The sequence below is a fragment of the Bos grunniens genome, chromosome 9 (genome assembly GCF_055505025.1).
Source record: "Bos grunniens cultivar Pamir isolate PY7600 chromosome 9, Bosgru_T2T1.0, whole genome shotgun sequence".
Lineage (NCBI taxonomy): Eukaryota > Metazoa > Chordata > Mammalia > Artiodactyla > Bovidae > Bos > Bos grunniens.
The window spans coordinates 37,174,333-37,199,373 of record NC_141173.1 but is presented as its reverse complement, the minus strand read 5'-3'; the positions used below and the strand labels follow the sequence as shown (position 1 = coordinate 37,199,373).

The 25,041-nt window shown below is 38.3% G+C and overlaps 1 protein-coding gene across 11 annotated transcripts in view; it reads right to left on the bottom strand.

Annotated features, from left to right (window-relative positions):
- The window catches only part of HS3ST5 (heparan sulfate-glucosamine 3-sulfotransferase 5), a 298,567-nt gene that overhangs the window by 94,171 nt on the left and 179,355 nt on the right, over positions 1-25,041 (bottom strand). For 2 of the 11 annotated variants that reach the window (XR_015132747.1, XR_015132748.1), the window contains one exon: positions 4,304-24,593. The exons of the other annotated variants lie outside the window; for them this stretch is intronic. The gene's annotated coding sequence lies outside the window, so the exon portion shown is untranslated. Of the gene's footprint in view, positions 1-4,303; positions 24,594-25,041 lie in introns of those variants that run through there. 11 annotated transcript variants of the gene reach the window in all.

Here is a 25,041-nt window from a genome sequence, read left to right as displayed (position 1 = left end):
AGAAGCTTGGCTCAGAGGCTAATGGACTGCAGCTACCATCTGTGGGATGGAAACTAAATGCCTCTAAAAGAAATACTCATGAATGTAACTCGCCATCTTGTTGATTAGCTTTCTGGTGGACAGGATTCCAGTTGCCTAAATGAACCAGCACAAGCTCTCTCTGGAAGCCAATAAGCAGACGCATAACCGTTTGCTTTTGAATAAGCATTTGCCCAATAAATTCCAATATACTCAAAGCCCCTCTGAAAGAAGACACTTACAATCAAATTATATAAAATGTACAAAATTATATCAACACTTTGCAAACTGTAAATTAAAGTATGAAAACATAAGCTCTTGTGCCAGTTTTTATAAGGTCGTTTTTTTCCAACTCAACGACATTCCGCTCTCTTCTTGTCTCCTATTCTGTGTCTGAGTTAATTGTAAATTGGCAAGTTCCCATTTATGCTCCTTGATTTATTCAAAAGATAATTTTAGGCTTAATTCTCAATATTAGCACACATTTTCCTTCTATTTTTAAAGAAAAAGAATCCATCTTTGCAAGTTCACAATTGTGTTTCTCTCAGTGTATTCACACATGCACAGCACACACCACTCCTAGGCTTTATTAACTATTATTAACACACCTACATTCTAAATGTCTTTACTTCTGACTCCAGAATTGTAAAGTTTTTTAGACCATAATTCACTAAAATTCAGTTGGAGATGAGATTTTAGATAATTAAAAATAACACTGTAAGTATATGAGCTAAGCAAGAATTGGTTTTTATAAAGAATTTGAAACTCCCAAACAACTCTACAGATTTGCTTTTCTCATTTTCTCAGAATTTTATCTTGCAGGGTAAGAAAATCCTCTGTGGATTTTGCTAAGAGCTTGTCAGATGAAGGGGTGAGCCCTGGTTCGGTTCTCTGCCTCTTTTTCTTGTGGCCTAACCTCCCAGCCACAGGCACCAGTCAGGGCTCACCTCAGCTGGAAGGGATGCAGGGTCACAGGATGCATCAGGTAACTTTTGCTACCTTGTCTTGATTTACTGGATCTCAGTTTTGCTAACTGAATTTGCCTTAAGACCTGGTTAATAATTTCCACACTCTTAGTTTGCCCATGTTAGTCCTAGTCTCCTCCAACTCCTCTGGTCCCTCTTGACTCTACAAAGAGTTGAAGTCTTAATCCCAGTTAATGGTGGAGGCCCTACACTTGTGCTTGAATATTCCCAGTCTCTCTGTTTAACTTGTCCATCAAAACACCCCTTTATTGCCCCATGTCTGTGTTAGTGGTAACATGGTTGCTGCCATTCAGAGTGGCCTCTGTTGTTTAGTCTAGACTTCCTCAGAGAACTTTCAGCTGATATGTAGCCTCCTGTATGTCCTGTGCTGGTGGGGTGTGAGAGACCCTGACACCGAGTCTGCTCTGCCTCAGCATAGCTAACAGAATAATGCTCAACAATCCCCTATTAAGTGACAAGAGGTTGGAATATTTACATATTCTATTGGAACTCTGTTATACCTCCTAATTTTCCAAATGTTGTTTCTATATCTTCATTTATATTCTCTTCCTTCTGGCCACTCTTTAAGGGCAAGAATTGCCTGATGCCCACTTTCATATTCATGTTTTCAATGAGGCAGACCCCCATCACACCATATTGATGGAGAGATCAAGCTTTGGTCCTGAACTAACATATTTTGTGTTACCTCACTCTAGTTAACTCTTCTGTACTCAGAAGTGGCAGTATTGGTAAGACTATGATACTAGTACAAAAACGTAAGGAATTTTCATCCCTGTTTCTTCTGTTTTAAGTTCCTGGTATCATCTTTTTGCCTTCCTTTTTTTCCTATTAGATCCAGGACTCACCTGGAATCAGCCACAATCGCTTTATTAATAGCTACTACCTCATATAACAACTCTGCAGGCTGGGAAAGATCAGGTCCATTTTGTAGATGAAAAATCCATGACTCATAAAGGTCAAGATTATTTTACCTTCAGATTTTTGCTATATAGGTCCCTTTAAGTGGGCAAGAGTGAGCAGGAAGGAATTACCTAGGAGACTCAAGTGGATTGAATGCACATGGGGTCAGCAGGGGGTTCAGCGAGGAGCACAGAGGATGACAGTGGGTTTTATTTCCTAGGTCAAGCAAGGGGGCAGAAGCAGAAAAAAATTCAGCTGCTGGAGACTTGGTTCCTGGACTTCAGGGTATTAATAAACGGCAGTGGGTGAGGGAGCAGAGATGGAAAAATCTGTGAGTGAAAGGCTATATGTCAAGAGTGTTTCATCTCATGGTGAGCTCTGATCTTTTGCAGTGAGACCAGAGAAATCTGTGATCTTTTATTGCAGCCTACCCTGGGGAAGGAGAGGGAAGTGGCAGCTTGCTTATTTTCTTTTTTTCTTCTTTTTTTAAAATTTAAATTTATTTATTTTAATTGGAGGCTAATTACTTTACAATATCGTATTGATTTTGCCATACATCAACACGAATCTGCCACGGGTGTACACGTGTTCCCCATCCTAAACCCCCCTCCCACCTCCCTCCCTGTACCATCCCTCTGGGTCATCCCAGTGCACCAGCCCCAAGCATCCTGAATCCTGCATTGAACCTGGACTGGTGATTCGTTTCTTATATGATATTACACATGTTTCAATGCCATTCTCCCAAATCATCCCACCCTCTCCCTCTCCCACAGAGTCCAAAAGACTGTTCTATATATCTGTGTCTCTTTTGCTGTCTCGCATACAGGGTTATCATTACCATCTTTCTAAATTCCATATATATGTGTTAGTATACTGTATTGGTGTTTTTCTTTCTGGCTTACTTCACTCGGTATAATAGGCTCCGGTTTCATCCACCTCACCTTGGTTTCAAGACAAATCATCCAACTGAATCTATTTATAACAGAAAGGAAACCTAAAAGAGGAGTAAACGCATAAAACTTGGGTTGGACATTATTAAAGCAATATTAACTCTAAATGTGATTTGCTTATTAGATTTGAATAAAGTTCTTACACAGCCTATAGGACCCTATGATGTCAGACCATCTGCCCTATTACTTTGCTTGTCTGATTCAGTAGCTCCCTAGCCTTTCTCCATTCCCCTAACCCATTCATTTTGGTCACCTGGCCTCCTGGCCTGGAAGAAGGCAAAGGTAGGATCACACAAACACTTGGCAAGTCCCTGACTCTGGGCTTTCTGGTCAGGCTTCCTCTTCCTGAGATGCAGTGCATCTTCCATCACATGTCTTCCCTGATAATCCCTCTCTTCGCATCCCCTTGGCACTCCCTTTCTATACTACTTTGCCTTCTCTTTTGCAACTCTCCTTGTTATACATGTGTTTATTGTCTGCCTCCTTCATCCTTCACTCCCGGGAAGGCAGGCCATCTGCCATCTGGTTTGTGTACTACCTTTGACCTAGCATACAGGAGAGCCCTATGTGTATAAGTAGTAGGTGCTCAATAAGTATTTGTTAGGACTTTCCTGGTGGTCCAGTGGCTAAGACTGCGCTCCGAATGCAGAGGGCCCAGGTTCAATCCCTGGTCAGGGAACTAGATTTCACATATTGCAACTAAGAACTGGAGCAGCCAAAACTAATAAAAATAAAATAAACTTTTTTTTTAAAGAAGCATTTGTTGAACAACTTTATGCTGATTATTTTGTGGAATAATATCTCATGCTTAATGCTAATGTGTTTGATTCAATTATATATCCTGTTTGATTATGGTACTAAGTTTTAATATATCTCTCTCTCTTAATAAAATATCTCCCTTCTTCCTCAATCTTAAGTGGTCTACAGAGATAAGTAAAAAAACTGGCTTAAAGCTCAACATTCAGAAAACAAAGATCATGGCATCTGGTCCCATCACTTTATGGCAAATAGACGGGGAAACAGTGGAAACAGTGGCTGACTTTATTTTTCTGGGCTCCAAAATCACTGCAGATGGTGATTGCAGCCATGAAATTAAAAGACGCTTACTCCTTGGAAGGAAAGTTATGACCAACCTAGACAGCATACTAAAAAGCAGAAACATTACTTTGCCAACAAAGGTCCATCTAGTCAAGGCTATGGTTTTTCCAGTGGTCATGTATGGATGTGAGAGTTGGACTATAAAGAAAGCTGAGCACCGAAGAATTGATGCTTTTGAACTGTGGTGTTGGAGAAGAGTCTTCAGAGTCCCTTGGACTGCAAGGAGATCCTACTAGTCCATCATAAAGGAGATCAGTCCTGGGTGTTCATTGGAAGGAATGATGCTGAAGCTGAAACTCCAATACTTTGGCCACCTGATGTGAAGAGCTGACCCATTTGAAAAGACCCTGATGCTGGGAAAGATTGAGGGCAGGAGGAGAAGGGGACAACAGAGAATGAGATGGTTGGATGGTGTCACCATCTCAATGGACGTGGGTTTGGGTGGACTCTGGTAGTTGGTGATGGACAAGGAGGCCTGGCGTGCTGTGGTCCATGGGGTCGCAAAGAGTCGGACATGACTGAGCGACTGAACTGAACAGAGATAAATAATAAAATATAAATAGACATATAGATTAAAGGAAAAGAAAGAATATTGAAATAAAGGAGAAAAAAAGAAAAGTGAAGCCTGTGTTAGACTTAGAACACAATATTAGTTTTCTGTTCTCCATTCATAACTTGGAAAGAAAGAAAAAAGCCAAAAAAAAAAAAAAAAAAAAACCCAAAAACTAACAAAGCGAGCACATCACTCTTTATTTCCGTTATGTCATTGCGGAAAAACCTGGGATTGAACCCAGGTCTTGTTATTTATTAGTTGTGTACTTGGACAAATTACTTAATTTCTCAAGTGCTGAATTTTCCTTTCGGTAAAGTGAATATAATTGGAGTGTCAACCTCAGGGCTCTGCTGGAGATAAAGTGAGAACAGAATGCCCCATGCCCCCAGTAGGGGTGCTCACTCAGGAGGTGGAAGACGAGGGTGAGGGGCCCTGCCACAGACCAACTGCTCCACGGAGGAACCAGATGCTCAGCTCTGCTCTCAAGCACTGAAGCAACTGTGGGAACATGCCCTGTCCATGAAAGGAGCTCTACTATCCACCTAAGTGACTTTACATATTTTTAAAAGGAAAAATTCCCCAAACGTGATCCTTTTCAAATCACTTTTAAACACCAATCTCACGTATTAAACTGGGCTTGCACCTGGTGCCAAATGTGAGGATTAACACACCCCACATTTAGAGATGAATTGGAAGCAGTGCTTTCGCATAGCCTTCCTACACACACCAAAACTAATTTGCTGTGCTTAACCTTGGTTCCCCAACAGGAGCTGCTGGTGGAAATGAAAGAGTGGTCTGGGTGGATGATACTGTAAATAACAGCCACCTGGAAAAAAATCCTGAGGAAAATTAATTTTCAGCAGTGGAACAGGGCAGGGGAAACAGAACTTGTTTCTCTGGCTTACGATTTATAACAAGTGTCCTCTTAAGTCACAATAATGAATCACTGACTTTTCCTCCCAGGAGTTTATTCTCTCTCCGAGATTGACTCTGCATATATGTAAATGAAAGGACATGGATCACAGCCCTGTCATTGTGAAGGGGCTTGCATAACTCAATGAAGCTATGAGCCATGCTGTGCACAAGACAGATGGGTCATAGTGGAGAGTTCTGACAAAACGTGGTTCCACTGGAGGAGTGAATGGCAAACGACTCCAGTATTCTTGTCACGAGAACTCCATGAACAGACTGAAAAGGCAAAAAGATATGACACTAAAGGATGAGCCCCCCCAGGTCAGTAGGTGTCCAATATGCTACTGGAGAAGAGCAGAGGACAATTACTAATAGCTCCAGAAAGAATGAAGCTACTAGGCCAAAGTGGAAACCACGCTCAGTTGTGGATGTGTCTGGTGGTGAAAGTAAAGTTCAATGCTAAAAAGAATAATACTGCATAGAAACCTGGAATGTTAGGTCCATGAATCAAGGTAATCATGGACATGGTCAAGCAGGAGATGGCAAGAGTGAACATTGACATCTTAGGAAGCAGTGAACTAAAATGGATGGGAATGGATGAATTTAATTCAGATGACCATTATATCTACTACTGTGGGCAAGAATCCCTTAGAAGAAATGGAGTAGTCCTCCTGGTCAAAAACAGAGTTGACATGCAGTACTTGAGTGTAATCTCAAAAACAACCAAATGATCTCAGTTCGTTTCCAAGGCAAACCATTCAACATCACAGCAATCCAAGTCTACGCCCCAACCACTGATGTTGAAGAAGCTGAAGTTGAACAGTTCTATGAAGACCTACAAGACTTCTAGGACTAACACTCCCAAGAGATGTCCTTTTCTTCATAGGTGATTGGAATGAAAAAATAGGAAGTCAAGAGATACCCAGAGTAACAGTAAAGTTTGGCCTTGGAGTACAAAATGAAGCAGGGGAAAGGCTAACAGAGTTTTGTCAAGAGAACACACTGACAACACACTGGTGATAGCAAATACCCTTTTCCAACAACCAAGAGACAACTTTATACATGGACATCACCAGTCAATACCAAAATCAGATTGATCATATTCTCTGCAGCCATAGATGGAGAAGCTCTATATAGTCAGCAAAAACAATACTTGGAGCTGACTGTGGCTCAGATCATCAGTTCCTTATTGCAAAATTCAGGCATAAATTGAAGAAAGTAGGGGAAACCACTAGGCCATTCAGGTATGACCTAAATCAAATCCCTATGATTACACACTGGAGGTGATGAATAGATTAAAGAGATGGATCTGGTAGACAGACAGCCTGAAGAACTATGGACAGAGGTTTGCAACACCGTATAGGAGTCAGTGACCAAAACCACCCCAAAGAAAAAGACATGCAAGAAGGCAAATGTGGTTGTCTGAGGAGGCTTTACACATAGCTAAGGAAAGAAAAGAGAAAAGCAGGGGGAAAGAGAAAAATATACCTATCTGAGTGCAGAGTTCCAGAGACTAGAAAGAAGAGAAAGGAAGACCTTATGTTCTTATTAAGTGAACAAAGCAAATAAGTAGAGGAAAATAATAGAATGGGAAAGACTAGAGATCTATTTAAGAAAATTAGAGCTATCAAGGGAATATTTTATGCAAGTATGGGCAGAATAGAGGACAGAAATAGTAAGGATCTAACAGGAGCAGAAGACATTAAAAAGAGGTGGCAAGGATACACAGAAGAACTATACAAAAAAGGTCTTAATGACCTGGATAACCATGATGGTGTGGTCACTCACCTAGAACCATACATCCTGGAATGCCAAGTCAAGTGGGCCTTAGGAAGCATCACTGAGAACAAAGCTAGTGGAGGTGATGGAATTCCAGCTGAGCTATTTAAAATCCTAAAAGATGCTATGAAAGTGCTGCACTCAATATGCCAGGAAATTTGGAAAACTCAGCAGAAGGACAGTACTGAAGAATGTACAAACTATCATATAATCATGCTCATTTAGCACGCTAGTCAGGTTTCACTCAAAATCCTTCAAGCTAGGCTTCAGCAGTACATGAATCAGAAACTTCCAGGTGTCCAAGCCAGGTTTAGAAAAGACAGAGGAACCAGAGATCAAATTGCCAACATCTGTTGGATCATAGAGAAAGCAAAGGAATTCCAGAAAACATATACTTATGCTTCATTGACTACGTTAAAGCCTTTGATTGTGTGGATTACAACAAACTGTGGAAAATTCTTAAAGAGATGGGAATACCATATCATCTTACTTGTCTCCTGAGAAACCTGAATGCAGGTCAAGAAGCAACAGTTAGAAGTGGGCATAGAACAACGGACTGGTTCAAAATTGAGAAAGGAGTTTGTCAAGGCTTTATACTATCACTCTGCTTATTTAACTTATATTCAGAATACATAATATGAAATGCTGGGCTGGGATGAATCACAAGCTGGAGTCAAGATTGCTGGCAGAAATATCAACAACCTCAGATATGCAGATGATACCATCCTAATGGCAGGAAGCAAAGAGGAATTTAAAGAGCCTCTTGATGAGGGTAAAAGAGGCGAATGAAAAGCTGGCTTAAAACTCAGCATTCAAAAAACTAAGATCATGGTATCCAGTCTCATCACTTCATGACAAATAGATGAGGAAAAATTGGAAGCAGTGATGGAATTTATTTTCTTGGGCTCCAAAATCACTGCAGACTATGACTGCAGCCATGATATTAAAAGACACTTGCTCCTTGGAAGAAAAGCTATGACCAACCTAGACAGTGTGTAACAAAGCAGAGATATCACTTTGCCAACAAAGATCAGATGTGAGAGTTGGACCATAAAGAAGTCTGAGCACCCAAGAGTTGATGCTTTTGAACTGTGATGTTGGAGGAGACTCTTGAGAGTTCCTTGGACTGCAAGGGGATCAAACCAGTCAATCTACATTTTCCTACCATGTCTGTAGCCATTCTCTCTCAGTGTTGTTCTTACAGTGATCCATGAGACAAGGTTTATAATTTCTCCACATTGCAGATGCAGAAAATAAGACTAAGGGAGATTAATAATTTGGCCAAATTCAGTTGGCAGAACCAGGATTCAATGAAATCCCCAAAGTTCTCCTCCCCTCCAAAACCCAATTCAACAAAATGGATGTGTTCAACAAAAATGTACTGAATACTTGTTTTGTGTAAAATAGCAAAAGAGATGTATACCTACAATCCCTGATTTACTCCAGTGAAAATAACCAGGAAATACTGAAGGGAGAGACTGTTTTGCATTTGGATAGTTATTACCAGTAGCCTGGCAAAAAGTATTGTGTTACATGAAAAAATATGATTGAGTAAACCAGAAAACTTTCCAGCTCTTCTACAGCAATTAGTGTAATTTCATTATTTAGCATAAAATGTGAATGCTCAGGTTCATTAACAGTCAAATCCAGATGCAAATGCAAATAGAGAAAATGGAAAACCAAATAGCAAACTCTCATGATTTGCCTTTTGTTGAAATTGATGCCAGTGCTCTCCACTGTAAACAAGTACTGAATTACAGAATTCTTGGCCTGAAAGAAACATAGAAATTATTCGCTCCAATTCTCTCTGATTATTTTTAAGCTTGGGGTCCAAAGGAAAATAGTAAGTATAAGAGATTATCAGCACTCTGGTTGACAGTACCTATGAAGGCTGGACCAATACCTATCTTGAGATGCAGCTACTCAACTTCTAAGATAGTCCCAGCAGAAATGCTTTCACTTTTCACCAAGTGATAAATATGTTAATGTTCATACAAGCATTTTTTGGCAATAATCCTAAACTGTAATCAATCTAGTGATCAATGTGGGCTGGGTAAATAAAATATGGTATATTCAAATGAAGAAATATACCACGTGGCAGTGACAATGAAGTACAACTGCATACAACCAAGTGGATGAATCTTGAAAACATGCTGAGCAAAAGATGCTGTAATTTTATCATGATTTTATTTATATAAAGTTCAAAAGAGAGCCTAGTGTAATCTAAGATGTCACAAATCAGAAGAATGTTTATTGGAGCTGGGGTGGGAGGTGGTAGATGGAAGGAGACATGGGGTTTGTTGGAATGCTGGTGACTTTTGTCTTTTGATTTGAGAACTGTTACACAGACCTGCTCACTTTGTGACCAAGCATTGAGCTGTATACTTATTAGCGTGCATTTTTTCTGTCTGTATGCCATACTTCAATAAAATTCCACTCCCTGAAATAATGAAACTTTAGCACTCCTGTTATCAGACTGTACGTTATCAAGAAATTCTCTGGCACAATCAGAAATATTTATGGAATGTTATAAATCTTAATTCTGCTTAAACTAACATTTGTTTCAGTCATATTAACAAAAATAAATACCTCAATATTGAAAAGTTTGCTAAAGAAACAAATGTGTTTGATGAGAAAAAATACTATTTCTTTTGGCAAGCATTTGTGGGATTGGAGGTAGCAAATGTAAAGCTTCCAAAGTGTTACCAAATTTGTTTATAAGCTCAGTTTACTCAAGACTCAGAATTTGTGGAGTTGTATTTTTTAAGCTGTAGGAATAAAAATAATTGTAATGGAAATAAAGAATCCCTTTCTCAAATGTTGCTCTGGTTCCATCCCAACTGCACATAGTTTATAATGTGGGCACGTGAAAAGCATCCCCAAATATTTGCTATATGAATAAAAGTAGAGCACAGTGAGTACTCTTTTGAATACATCTGATCAATCTTTCTCACATAGAGGCAATATGAGGATTTTTTAATACCTGGTAAACAGAAAATAACCTATACTTCTTTATAATTTTATTAGACAATAATAGAGAAGAATGACTGAAAAAAATCTCTATTAAGGTACTAATTAATATTATTTACAAAGTACCTGTAAATGATTTATGAAACTACAAATCATTTAGGATAAAGAAGCTTTCTTGCTAAAGAAAAACTTGGAACTTTTTAGAACCTTAGAAAAACAAAGAAAAAAATCCACCTTTAGAGAAAAAATTGAGACAGCAGTATTACTCTCCCTGAGAGTAATCATACATTAAACTGGTGTCAAGAAAACCTTAGAAAATATTAGCTTTCAGGGAAAAACACTTACAATTTATATTTTTTACTTTTAAGTAATTTATTCTTGCTATGACTCTAAAATCTGCCTAAATCACCATTACCATTTTAAAAGAAAGTTCTCTACTTCTTACCAAACAGAGATAAATAATGCCTGACAACAGCATTAGGGAACATAAACATAAAATTACCTGTTATTAAAAACTGAACACATTTTTCTCAAAGAAATATATTACTCAGCTGTAAAATAGTATGTTTGCCATTCACACTAATGTTTCAACATTATGGTTCAATCATCTAAAAGGCTGACATGGAAAATAATGGCGTAATAAACTAATTCATCATAATGTGCAAAAGAAACCGCTGGAATAAATTGTAATAACCTTTCAAAAACTAGCAGCTTTTAAAAGTATTAATTTCTACTCCAGATAATTGGAAAGGACACCTGGGTGGGTAGGCAATATTTTTTATGGGATTGCTCTGTCAGGAGCTCAGATTGTCTCTGGACTCAGCAATGATCATTTAGCACTAAATGACAGTGAATCTTGCAAATAGGTCTTCCTAGATGGTGTTTGTCATAAATTACCAAACTCAACTCCCCTCAAGGTCAGCCATACGAGAGGGCAGGTATCAAACGGCCTTCGCCAGGACCTAGCGTGGTCCTGGGGTTTCTCGTAAACGGACAATAGTTGTGTTGGCTGCCATAAAATCAACTTAATGGACTGACAACATAAATTACCATCAAACTTTGACAACATCCATCTCTAGAAAACAACTGGAGAATGCTTTTATAACACAGCTGAGGAACATGGATAACAATATGTTTCGTTCTATACTAGATCATAAATATTCTTAACAATGCTAAGTGGGGAATGACTTAATATTAGAAGCCACGATATGTTTTACCTGATGCACTAAAAACAGTATCTAAGTAACATTAAAATGACACTTGCTATATTGATATATATAATGCAACAGAGAGTGAATCGGGGTGTTGTGTGTGTGTGTGTCTGTGTGTACGTGTGTGTTCATTCTAGGGAAGAAGGTTGCATTTGCCTGGCACTGGGTACTTTTATTAAACCTAAACAACTGAAAAGAATATTGATTTCTTTCTAGTTTCATTTTACCTACATAGTCCACTGAATCCACAGGAAAGATAGATTTTTCTGTTCTCACATCACCTTGGATGAATCATTTGAACTTACTTTCTCTATGGCTTGATTTTTCCATTTGTACAGTAAAATAATTATTACACAAAAACATTTTGAAGGCAGTGGAATTAATCCTTAGCTGCTACTGCTGCTAAGTCGCTTCAGTCATGTCCGACTCTGTGCGACCCCATAGACGGCAGCCCACCAGGCTCCTCTGTCCATGGGATTCTCCAGGCAAGAACACTGGAGTGAGTTGCCATTTCCTCCTCCAATGCATGAAAGTGAAAAGTCAAAGTGAAGTCGCTCAGTCATGTCCGACTCTTAGTGATCCCATGGACAGCAGCCAACCAGGCTCCTCCGTCCATGGGATTTTCCAGGCAAGAGTACTGGAGTGGGGTGCCATTGCCTTCTCCAGAGGAGGCACCAAATAAACCCCAATAGTAGAGAATCATATTGATAATTTATTAAAATAATGTACTCTAGACAATCAATTCACTGTTTTACAAGTTACTTTGGTAGAAAATTAGCTAAACTAATAAACTGGAACTTTGGAGATAAATTAAATATCATTGTTTTGCTAAATTTTCTTTTATTATTTAATTTTTACCTCCATTCTGTAACTGTGGCTATTATGATGATGATGATGATGATGATGCATAGTTAGAATTATTCTCTCAGACATTTTTACAATTTTATTTACTATCTCTTAGAAAGCAGGACTTCACTGTAGATATTGCTTAAGGAAATTGCTACACTGAGTAGAAGTAAGGTCTTCCTTGAATCCAATGACATCTTAGATCATGAATATTGTATGTAATACACAATGAATTTTATGCACTTAATAAAAGTTCCCAAACAGAACTTTAAGTTAATTTTGTGCCTTTGTCTCCCATATCTAGTCATCTCCTTTTATGTTATTATTTTTTGCATGATCTCTTCCATTTATTTCTCTCCTTCTAGTCCCGCTGTCATTCTGTCCAGAACCTCATCACCTTAGACCTGAATTATTGTAGTAGTTTCTTTACTCTTGTTCTCTTTCCACCAATCCTGCCAAATTAATCTTTTGTAAAGCACTATTTTAATTACATCATTTCCCAGCTCAAAATTTTTCAATGACTCCCCACTCCCTGGGGGCCAAAGGTCAGTGTTTTCAGCTAGAATAGAAGACTTTGGGTATCTGGCCTCAATTCCTTTTCCAATCTCATCTTTTCCATTTTCCCTGCACAAACCTTCAGGATAATAAAGGTATTTGCTGCCTGGGTACCTGCATTACAAGCACCTGCCCAGCTGGTGCTATCCATCCTCCCTGCCTAGCTAGTTGCTTTCCTTCAGAAAGGCTTTTCTTCCCACTTCAACCCATAGTCAGCACCTCAAGCCATGAAACTGAAACATTCATTCTTTGGTGTTTAACACGACTTATTTCACTGTTGCAATATTACTTAACCTCAGTTTCAATGCTTAATAGTAATCAAGTCTTTTCTCCCTGATTACTTCGTAAAGCTCTTTCAGGGTAAGTAGGGGGTTAGAGTTCTTATTATCTGCTAATCTCCCTAGCACAAACTTATAAAAATAGTTGGCAACCAATAGACATTTGTTTAACAAGTGAATGTACGATACTGTTCTAGGCTTCTTGTAAGATTAGGATGAAAGCTATCCAGTTGTGTTGTAACTTGTAGTATTCCAGCATACCAACTTATGTAGATGAGGCAGTTTCCCTGAATTTATTAGATGTTTCAATTCTTCAGTTCTTAGTGAAATTCTAGATTATAAAACATAAGCTGGACACATGAGATATTTAATGTTAACTCTGGCTTTGATGTAAACACGAGCACTATTGGAACAAACACAGACTAGTGCATAGTCATTGAATTAGTACTAATTTTCTGGAGATCTCTTACTAACAGAAGCTCAGTAGCTTCCAAACAAAAATAAAATTGCTCTAAGAATAAATTCAGAGGAAAAAGATAAACGCAGCAGTCCATAACCTCAAATAAAAATCAGACATATATTGTAGTTTATAATAGTCTACAGAAAAAATGAAAGTGAAAGTTGCTCAGTCATCTCCAACTCTTTGCGACCCCATGGACTATACAGTCCATGAAATTCTGTAGGCCAGAATACTGGAGTGCGTAGTCTTTCCCTTCTCGAGGGGATTTCCCAACCCAGGGATCAAATCCAGGTCTCCCACATTGCAGGCAGATTCTTTACCAGCTGAGCCACAGGGAAGTCTATAGAAAGATCATGGATTTTGGAACTTGACAAGACCTAAGTTGGCAGCTTGGTTATGCTACTTAGCAGGGGTGCTATCTTGAGTCAGTAATTCAATGTCTTGAACCTCAAACTTCTCACAAGGCAAATGGGAATATTAAAATTCAATTTATTTGAAATAAAAAGAATCCAAATTGGAAAGGAAGAAGTAATACTGTCACTGTTTGCAGATGATGTAATAGTATGTATAGAAAATCCTAAAGATGTCACAAAAAAACTACTAGAACTAATAAATGAATTCAGTAAAATGTCATGATACAAATTAATATACAGAAATTTGTTGCATTTATACACATGAAAAATGAACCATCAGAAAGAGAAATTAAGAAAACAATCCCATTTACAATTTCATCAAAAAGTATACACATCTAGGAATAAATCTAACCAAAGAGCTAAAAGACTTGTTCTGAAAGCTACGAGAAAATGGTCAAAGAAGTTGAAGACAACACAAACAGAAAGGTACACCATGTTTATGGACTAAAAAAATTAATATTGCTAAAATCACCATACTCCCCAAGGCAATCTATATTGCAATCCCTATCAAAGAACTAAGGCATTTTTCACAGAACTAGAACAAATAATGATAAATTTTGTATGGAAACACAAAAGACTCCAAATAATCAAAGCAATCTTGAGAAAGAAGAATAAAGCTGGCGGTTTCATGTGCCCTAATTTCAAACTATACTACAAAGCTACTATAATCAAAATAGTGTAGTGTTGGCACAAAAAGATGCATAGATCAATGGAACATAATAGAGAGCCCAGAAATAAGTCCATACTTATGCAGTCAATCAGTTGTGACAAAGGAGGCAAGAATAAACAATGGGGAAAAGATAGCCTCTTCAATAAATGACATTGGGAGAACTGAATGGCTGCATGAAAAAGAAGCAAACTGGACAACTTTCTCATACTATACACAAAAATAAACTCAAAATAAGTTAAAAACTTAAATGCAAGCCCTGAAAACATAAAACTCCTATGGGAAAACATAGGGAATATACTCTTTGACACTGGTTCTAAAAATACCTTTTTTAAGATTATTTTCCCTAAGGCAAGGGCAACAAAAGCCAAAATAAACAAATGAGAACATATCAAACTAAAAACCTTTTACTCAATGAAGGAAACTATCAAGATGAAAAGGCATCCTACTGAATGGGAGAAGATATTTGCAAATGATACATTTGATAAGAGGTTAATATCCAAAATATACAAAGAAATTATACAACAAAAATCAAACAAACAACAACCCAGTTGAAAAATGAGCAGAGAACCCAGATAGACATTTTTCTAAAGAAGACATACAGATGACCAGCAGACACATGAAAAGATGCTCAATATCACTAACCATCAGGAAAATGCAAATTAAAACCATTGAGGTACCACTTCACACCTGTCAGTATGGATATTACCCAAAACGACAACAAATAATAAGTGTTGGTGAGGATGTTGAGAAAAGGAAACATTTGTTCTCTGTTGGTGAGAATGTAAATTGGTGCAGCCACCATGGAAAAAAGAAAGAAGAATGGAACTGGAAGAATCAAACTGCCTGACTTCAGGCTCTACTACAAAGCCACAGTCATCAAGACAGTATGGTACTGGCACAAAGACAGAAATATAGATCAATGGAACAGAGATAAACCCACGCACCTATGGACACCTTATCTTTGGCAAAGGAGGCAAGAATATACAATAGAGAAAAGACAATCTCTTTAACAAGTGGTGCTGGGAAAACTGGTCAACCACTTGTAAAAGAATGAAACTAGAACACTTTCTAACACCATACACAAAAACAAACTCAAAATGGATTAAAGATCTAAATACAAGACCAGAAACTATAAAACTCCTAGAGAAGAACATAGGCAAAACACTCTCCAACATAAATCACAGCAGGATCCTCTATGACCCACCTCCCAGAATATTGGAAATAAAAGCAAAAATAAACAAATGGGACCTAATTAAACTTAAAAGCTTCTGCACAACAAAAGAAACTATCAGCAAGGTGAAAAGACAGCTTTCAGAATGGGAGAAAATAATAGCAAATGAAGCAACTGACAAACAACTAATCTCAAAAATATACAAGCAACTCCTGCACCTCAATTCCAGAAAAATAAACAACCCAATCAAAAAATGGGCCAAAGAACTAAATAGACATTTCTCCAAAGAAGACATATAGATGGCTAACAAACACATGAAAAGATGCTCAACATCACTCATTACCAGAGAAATGCAAATCAAAACCACAATGAGGTACCATTTCATGCCAGTCAGAATGGCTGCTATCCAAAAGTCTACAAGCAATAAATGCTGGAGAGGGTGTGGAGAAAAGGGAACCCTCTTACACTGTTGGTGGGAATGCAAACTAGTTCAGCCACTATGGAGAACAGTGTGGAGATTCCTTAAAAAACTGGAATTGCCTTATGACCCAGCAATCCCACTACTGGGCATACACACCGAGGAAACCAGAATTGAAAGAGACACGTGTATCCCAATGTTCATCGCAGCACTGTTTATAATAGCCAGGACATGGAAGCAACCTAGATGTCCATCAGCAGATGAATGGAAAAGAAAGCTGTGGTACATACACACAATGGAGTATTACTCAGCCATTAAAAAGAATACATTTGAATCAGTTCTAATGAGGTGGATGAAACTGGAGCCTATTATACACAGTGAAGTAATCCAGACAGAAAAACATCAATACAGTATACTAAAGCATATATATGGAATTTAGAAAGATGATAATGATAACCCTGTATGCGAGACAGCAAAAGAGAAACAGATGTATAGAACAGTCTTTTGGACTCTGTGGGAGAGGGAGAGGGTGGGATAATTTGGGAGAATGGCATTGAAACATGTATAATATCATATAAGAAACGAATCACCAGTCCAGGTTCGATGCATGATACAGGATGCTTGGAGCTGGTGCACTGGGATGACCCAGAGCGATGGTACGGGGAGGGAGGTGGGACGGGGATTCAGGATGGGGAACACGTGTATACCAGTGGCGGATTCATGTTAATGTATGGCAAAACCAATACAATATTGTAAAGTAATTAACCTCCAATTAAAATAAATAAATTTATATTAAAAAGAAAGAAATACTTACGTAGAAAACACACACACACACAAAAGTAAGGAGGTTCCTCAGAAAACTAAAAACAGAACTTCCATCAGTCAGTCAGTCAGTTCAGTTGCTCAGTCGTGTCTGACTCTTTGCGACCCCATAAATCAGCATGCCAGGCCTCCCTGTCCATCACCAACTCCCGGAGTTCACTCAAACTCACGTCCATCAAGTCAGTGATGCCATCCAGCCATCTCATCCTCTGCCGTCCCCTTCTCCTCCTGCCCCCAATCTCTCCCAGCATCAGAGTCTTTTCCAACGAGTCAACTCTTTGCATGAGGTGGCCAAAGAGTTTCAGCTTTAGCGTCATTCCTTCCAAAGAAATCCCAGGGCTGATCTCCTTCAGAATGGACTGGTTGGATCTCCTTGAGTCCAAGGGACTCTCAAGAGTCTTCTCCAACACCACAGTTTAAAAGCATCAATTCTTTGGTGCTCAGCTTTCTTCACAGTCCAACTCTCACATCCATACATGACCACTGGAAAAACCATAGCCTTGGCTAGACGGACCTTTGTTGGCAAAGTAATGTCTCTGCTTTTGAATATGCTATCTAGGTTGGTCATAACTTTCCTTCCAAGGAGTAAGCGTCTTTTAATTTCATGGGTGCAGTCACCATCTGTAGTGATTTTGGAGCCCAGAAAAATAAAGTCTGACACTGTTTCCACTGTTTCCCCATCTATTTCCCATGAAGTGGTGGGACCAGATGCCACGATCTTCGTTTTCTGAATGCTGAGTTTTAAGCCAACTTTTTCATTCTCCTCTCTCACCTTCATCAAGAGACTTTTTAGTTCCTCTTCACTTTGTGCCATAAGGGTGGTGTCATCTGCATATCTGAGGTTATTGATATTTCTCCCAGCAATCTTGATTCCAGCTTGTGTTTCTTTCAGTCCAGCGTTTCTCATGATGTACTCTGCATATAAGTTAAATAAGCAGGGTGACAATATACAGCCTGGACATACTCCTTTTCCTATTTGGAATCAGTCTGTTGTTCCATGTCCAGTTCTAACTGTTGCTTCCTGACCTGCATACAGATTTCTCAAAAGGCAGGTCAGGTGGTCTGGTATTCCCATCTCTTTCAGAATTTTCCACAGTTTATTGTGATCCACACAGTCAAAGGCTTTGACATAGTCAATAAAGCAGAAAGAGATGTTCTTCTGGAACTCTCTTGCTTTTCCCATGATCCAGCAGATGTTGGCAATTCGGTCTCTGGTTCCTCTGCCTTTTCTAAAACCAGCTTGAACATCTGGAAGTTCATGGTTCACGTATTGCTGAAGCCTGGCTAGGAGAATTTTGAGCATTACTTAACTAGCGTGTGAGATGAGTGCAATTGTGCAGTAGTTTGAGCATTCTTTGGCATGGCCTTTCTTTGGGATTGGAATGAAAACTGACCTTTTCCAGTCCTGTGGCCACTGCTGAGTTTTCCAAATTTGCTGGCATATTGAGTGCAGCACTTTCACAGCATCATCTTTCAGGATTTGAAAGAGCCCAACTGGAATTCCATCACCTCCACTAGCTTTGTTCGTAGTGATGCTTTCTAAGGCCCACTTGACTTCACATTCCAGGATGTCTGGCTCTAGGTCAGTGATCACACCATCGTGATTATCTGGGTCATGAAGCTCTTTTTTGTACAGTTCTTCTGTGTATTCTTGCCACCTCTTCTTAATATTTTCTGTTTCTGTTAGTTCCATACCATTTCTGTCCTTTATTGTGCCCATCTTTGCATGAAATGTTCCTTTTGTATCTCTAATTTACTTGAAGAGATCTCTAGTCTTCCCCATTCTGTTGTTTTCCTCTATTTCTTTGCATTGATTGCTGAAGAAGGCTTTCTTATCTCTTCTTGCTATTCTTTGGAACTCTGCATTCAGATGCTTATATCTTTCCTTTTCTCCTTTGCTTTTTGCTTCTCTTCCTTTAGTAGCTATTTGTAAGGCCTCCCCAGACAGCCATTTTGCTTTTTTTTGCATTTCTTTTCCATGGGGATGGTCTTGATCCCTGTTTCCTGTACAATGTCACAAACCTTAGTCCATAGTTCATCAGGCACTCTATCTATCAGATGTAGTCCCTTAAATCTATTTCTCACTTTCACTGTATAATCATAAGGGATTTGATTTAGGTCATACCTGAATGGTCTAGTGGTTTTCCCTACTTTCTTCAATTTAAGTCTGAATTTGGTAATAAGGAGTTCATTATCTGAGCCACAGTCAGCTCCTGGTCTTGTTTTTGTTGACTGTATAGAGCTTCTGCATCTTTGCCTGCAAAGAATATAATCAATTTGATTTCAGTGTTGACCATCTGGTGATGTCCATGTGTAGGGTCTTCTCTTACATTGTTGGAAGAGGGTGTTTGCTATGACCAGTGCATTTTCTTGGCAAAACTCTATTAGTCTTGACCTGTACCAAGACAGGCGGGTCATGGTGGAGATGTCTGACAGAATGTGGTCCACTGGAGAAGGGAATGGCAAACCACTTCAGTATTCTTGCCTTGAGAACCCCATGAACAGTATGAAAAGGCAAAATGATAGGATACTGAAAGAGGAACTCCGCAGGTCAGTAGGGGCCCAATATGCTACTGGAGATCAGTGGAGAAATAACTCAAGAAAGAATGAAGGGATGGAGCCAAAGCAAAAACAATACCCAGTTGTGGATGTGACTGGTGATAGAAGCAAGGTTTGATGCTGTAAAGAGCAATATTGCATAGGAACCTGGAATTTCAGGTCCATGAATCAAGGCAAATTGGAAGTGGTCAAACAAGAGATGGCAAGAGTGAATGTCAACATTCTAGGAATCAGCAAACTAAAATGGACTGGAATGGGTGAATTTACATCAGATGACCATTATATCTACTACAGTGGGCAGGAATCCCTTAGAAGAAATGGAGTAGCCATCATGGTCAACAAAAGAGTCTGAAATGCAGTACTTGGATGCAATCTCAAAAATGACAGAATGATCTCTGTTTGATTCCAAGGCAAACCATTCAATATCACAGTAATCCAAGTCTATGCCCCAACCAATAATGCTGAAGAAGCTGAAGTTGAACGGTTCTATGAAGACCTACAAGACCTCCTAGAACTAACACCCATAAAAGATGTCCTTTGCATTATAGGGGACTGGAAATCAAAAGTAGGAAGTCAAGAAACACCTGGACTAACAGGCAAATTTGGCCTTGGAATACGGAATGAAGCAGGGCAAAGAACTGACATATGACCTAGCAATTTCACTTCTGGATATTTACCGGAAGAAAACAAAAACACTAATTTGAAAAGTACATATGCACATCAATATTCTAGGAAGCATTATTTACAACAGCCAAATATGGAAGTGACTTAAATATCCATCAGCAGATTAATTAATAAAGATGTTGCATAGACACACACACACACACAGGAATATTACTCAGCAATTAAAAAGAGAAGAAATCTTGCTATTTGTGATAATATGGATTGATCTGGAGGTTTTTTTGATAAAGTAAAATAAGCCAGACATAGAAAGACAATTACCATAAGATTTTACTTATATGTGGAATCTAAAAAAACAAAACAAACAAGCACAACAAAACAAAATGAAAGCAGATTCTTAGATACATCCATTGGGTTGCCAGAATGCAAGGTGATAGAGGTGGGTAAAACAGACGAAGGGGATTAAGAGGGACATACCTCCAGTTAATAAATAAGCTACAGGGATGTAATATACAACATAAGGAATGTAGTCAACGATAGCTTTGGGTTCTAGACTTATTGTGGTGATCATTTCATAATATTCACAGGTGTCAAATATAATACTGTATTTCAATTATATTTGAACTAAAAAAAAACTTCAAAAATATCCACTTAATTTGAAAAATCTGAAATGATTGAACTCTTTTGAGCTGGTTATTAAGTAGATGAATTTAAAGTTCCTAGGGCACCCAGCCCAATACTTGGCATATCAATAAATGGTAGGTATTATTATTATTTTGTCTTCAGAATTTTCTTTTTAATTACCTCCAATCTATTATGGACTCAACTGGCTTCCTAACAAGATTCTAAAAAATTTGAGCTTGCATTTACTAGTTTACTAATCTCTTTATTAACTTCTCTGAACTTTCAATTATATAAGGATATATGGTGAAAAAAAATGTCCTTGCAGGGACATTCTGAAGACTGAGAGTAATCTATTTTAAAGTGTCTAGCATACAGCAGGCCCTCTATGAATGGAAGACAATATAATTCACATGAGTCTCCTCTGAAATGAGTACCATCCTACTATGTACTGAGGAACCCATGTGTATGAATATTTTTTAAGTAATGGAGGTAGAAAAACTTTTCTCTGTTATATTCTGGTACTTTTCAGAAAAACATAATTGGAATTATGAGAAATTATTATTAAAATAATATTCTTATAGTGACTTATAGTTTATGAAATACTTTTATAACTTAAGACCTTAAAAATATTCCCCAAATTAGCAGTTTGTTGCTGTATTATTGAAATCATTATCTTTACCCATTCTACCATCAAGATGCTTAACAATTAACAATAATGCTAAACTGCAAATATTAAGGATGTTATTTCAGAAAAGTTCAATATGTTATCATCATAGGCCTACAGTTTTAGTAATACTTGACAGTTGATATTGGCCAGATGAAACTGAATAGTTTCTAAACTGAAAGCTTATCATCATAGCTTTTTCGTATCAGCAGTAATCTTGGAAGTCTCTTCTAGGTAGGCTTTCACAAAACACACTTATGAAAGTGGTTTATTAATTTCTCTTTGACTCCTTGAATACTATGCGAAGTATCAGCTAGGTTAGCTGTTCTCCATTTTAACCTATTAAAATACAAAAAAAAAAAAAAAAAACAAAACTGGCAGATGCTTTCTGGAACATAGCATGTAAACAAAAGAATAGAAAAAATGTGGGTAACTTTCTTAAATCTAAATAAATGTATTATGTGAGATTAATGACTTGTCCAAACTCAGTAGGCATGCAATTAAATGTTCAGAAATGGAAAGCACCTCACAGTCTTACAAAACTGAGCTGTTTTTACTATCATAATAACTGAAGCACATGCTTAATAACTCATCAAATACATTTACTTTCTTCAACATCTTCAAGGTCAAAACCAGACATCAGGTACAACTTGAGTGCCATTAATTCCTCTGAAAATCTTTTGAAGGGATTGTTTCAAGAAGCAGCAGACAGGATCCCATTGAGGCCTATAGGATGCTTTAGGTACTTTGGGAGCTGGGCACTTACTTTTTGAAGCTTCTATTTTAAGGACAGTATTACGCTTAATCCTCCAAAGAAGCAGCTTGCCACACAACCACTAGAAATCAGACTGCTGCATATGGATGTCTGGTTCTTAGTTTAGTGGTTACGGCCATTATATCTACATTTTAGGACATGATAACTGCCACTTCGACGGCTTCTCTGGTGGCTCAGTGGTAAAGAAACTTCCTGCTAATGCAGGAGACACAGGTTCAATACCTGTATTGGGAAGAGCTTCTGGAAAAGGAAATGGCAACTCACTCCAGTATCCTTGCCTGGGAAATCCTATGCACAGAGGAGCCTGGTGGGTTACAGCCCATGAGGCTGCAAAAGAGCCGGACATAACTTAGAACTAAAACAATAACTGCCGCTTGGTAACTGGTTACTGAACAGCATTGGGTCAGCATTGGTACCAGAGTCATCTTTTCTAAATGTGTTCGCTAAACTAAGAACCAGACATCCATATGCAACAGTCTGATTTCTAGTGGTTGTGTGGCAAGCTGCTTCTTTGGAGGATTAAGAGTAATACTGTACTTAAAATAGAAGCTTCAAAAAGTAAGTGCCCAGCTCCCAATGTACCTAAAGCATCCCATAGGCCTCAATGGGATCCTGTCTGCTACTTCTTGAAACAATCCCTTCAAAAGATTTTCAGAGGAATTAATGGCACTCAAGTTGTACCTGATATCTGGTTTTGACTTTGAAAAACCAGACCATGAAAACATGACCTTGAAAAAAAAAACCATGACCTCCACATGCATGGTTATTTCTTCATGCTTTGTCTTTGCTTCCTTTCAGTATTTCTACCTTCCTCCCATCACCCACTAGGAATTTCAAATCATTTGGGGATTTCTCCACTGTTTCAATGTTTATCTTTACCAGATCTGTAACTATATGTCTATAATGTCAGTGGTAATTTCAAATATTTTGATCCTCCTAATAGTCTCATGGGATGAGGAAACTGAGGCATGAAGAGGTTTTATGATGCGTCTGAGATTTGGTGGCATAGTCCCTGCCTCTGAACTGAGCCCTTGCTTCACCGCCATCACTATGCTATCATTTGCTTGGTTCTCTGGACTTGTGTTGGAAATTCTTCCTTGCCAGCTGTGTGATTTTTACAATAAGTTAAACTCTCTGAATTTTAGCTTTCTTGTCAGTAGGGTGACAAGATTCAACTTAACCAAGGATTTATCAATCATCTATTACATCCTAGCACAGAGCTAAGTGCTATAGTTCTCTGTCACTCTTGAAGTAACAGCCGCCAAGGAATTTTGGCAGTGAGAAGAACAAGAATTGTTGATAATTTCCTAGAAAATAGAGAGATTCCAAGAGAGGCTAGTCTGCCAAGTTTAACAGAGCTCTTTGTAAATTCTTCAAAATAATTTCAATTAAACTAAAACAATTTTAAAATTCACAAATTTTATAGTTTACTCTTAAGTAGCACATTCCACCAAACCCCAAAGTGTTATTTTTGTAGACAATGATACCATATCCAACCTACTTTATTACATGGGGTGAGGGAGGGCCCATGGAAGAGCCAATTTTATAAGGAATTTAGACATGAAAAGTTAAAAAAGTGTGTTAGATGTTTCTGCTTTGCTTCATCATTTGAATCATCTAGATTGTAAAACATCCTAGAGGAGGAATAGACACTTCACATTTTCTCCATCTTTCTTCTTCAGTGCCTTGGACTAGACAAACTTGTTGAGTAGAATATGGCTTAAACTATAAGAATAGAGAAGAATACATTTTATATCATCAATACGAACTAGTCCCCAGGCACCTGTGTGAAACAGGTGGAAAGTAAAAACAGCCAAGGGTTTAGGATCTAACTCTTGGTTCTCATTGTGCTGCTTCTCTCAATTTTAGGCAGTAACCTGACTGCTAAGGGTCACAAGGTTTCCAGTTTTTAGAATATGAATCACGCCATCTATCTGCTAGTATTATTGAGAAATTAAATGAGATGAACTACTATTGTATATACAAATAAATAAGTAATGCTTTTCTGAGTGTTTGATATGTATTAGACACTATTCTAAGATTTTCTTTATTAGGTCATTGAAACTTTACAACTTAAGGAGATGGGTATATTACTATTATTTCTATTTTGGAGATGAGAAAGTAAAGACATAGAAAGTTTTTTTTTTTTTTAATCTTGCCAAGGTCACACAGTGAGTATCTGACTGAGCAGGAACTCAAGCTCAGGCAGTCTGGGCTCTTGACTACTCCTTTTGGCCGCCTTACTCCATCACAGTAACTCTCTATAAGTCCATTTCCGCTGGTCCTGGTCTCTGGTACAAAATGCAACAGATTTTGCCTCTCCAGAAATAAACAGCTACACTGAGGGCAGAGGATAAATACGTGAAGAAGGAAACAGTAATACATGATACAAGTTGTATGCCAGAGGAGAGGTATGACTTCTAGGCCTACAAATGTTTGAAAAAGGAAATAATTGGGATGGGGAATCAGCAAGATGTTCCCATGTGGGTAAGAGTTGACTTAAGTCCTAGAGGGAAAACAGAATTAAAACCAGCAGAGGATCTGGGGGAAGTTATTTCAGATGGTGGGATAGCAAAGACAAAAGCCTTTTGTGCTCAGGAACCAAGGCTCAGTGTTAGTGGGAAAGAAGGTTTCTATATGGGAACGCTGAGAATACAGAATCAGGAGGCAGTTGAAAGTCATTTTGTAGAATGTTTTAAAAAACTAGAGAGGAGACAGGACCTCCCACTGAAGAGCCACCCTGCTTTTCTGAGTGGCTGTGTACATATGTGTGAACACCCAAGTCCTG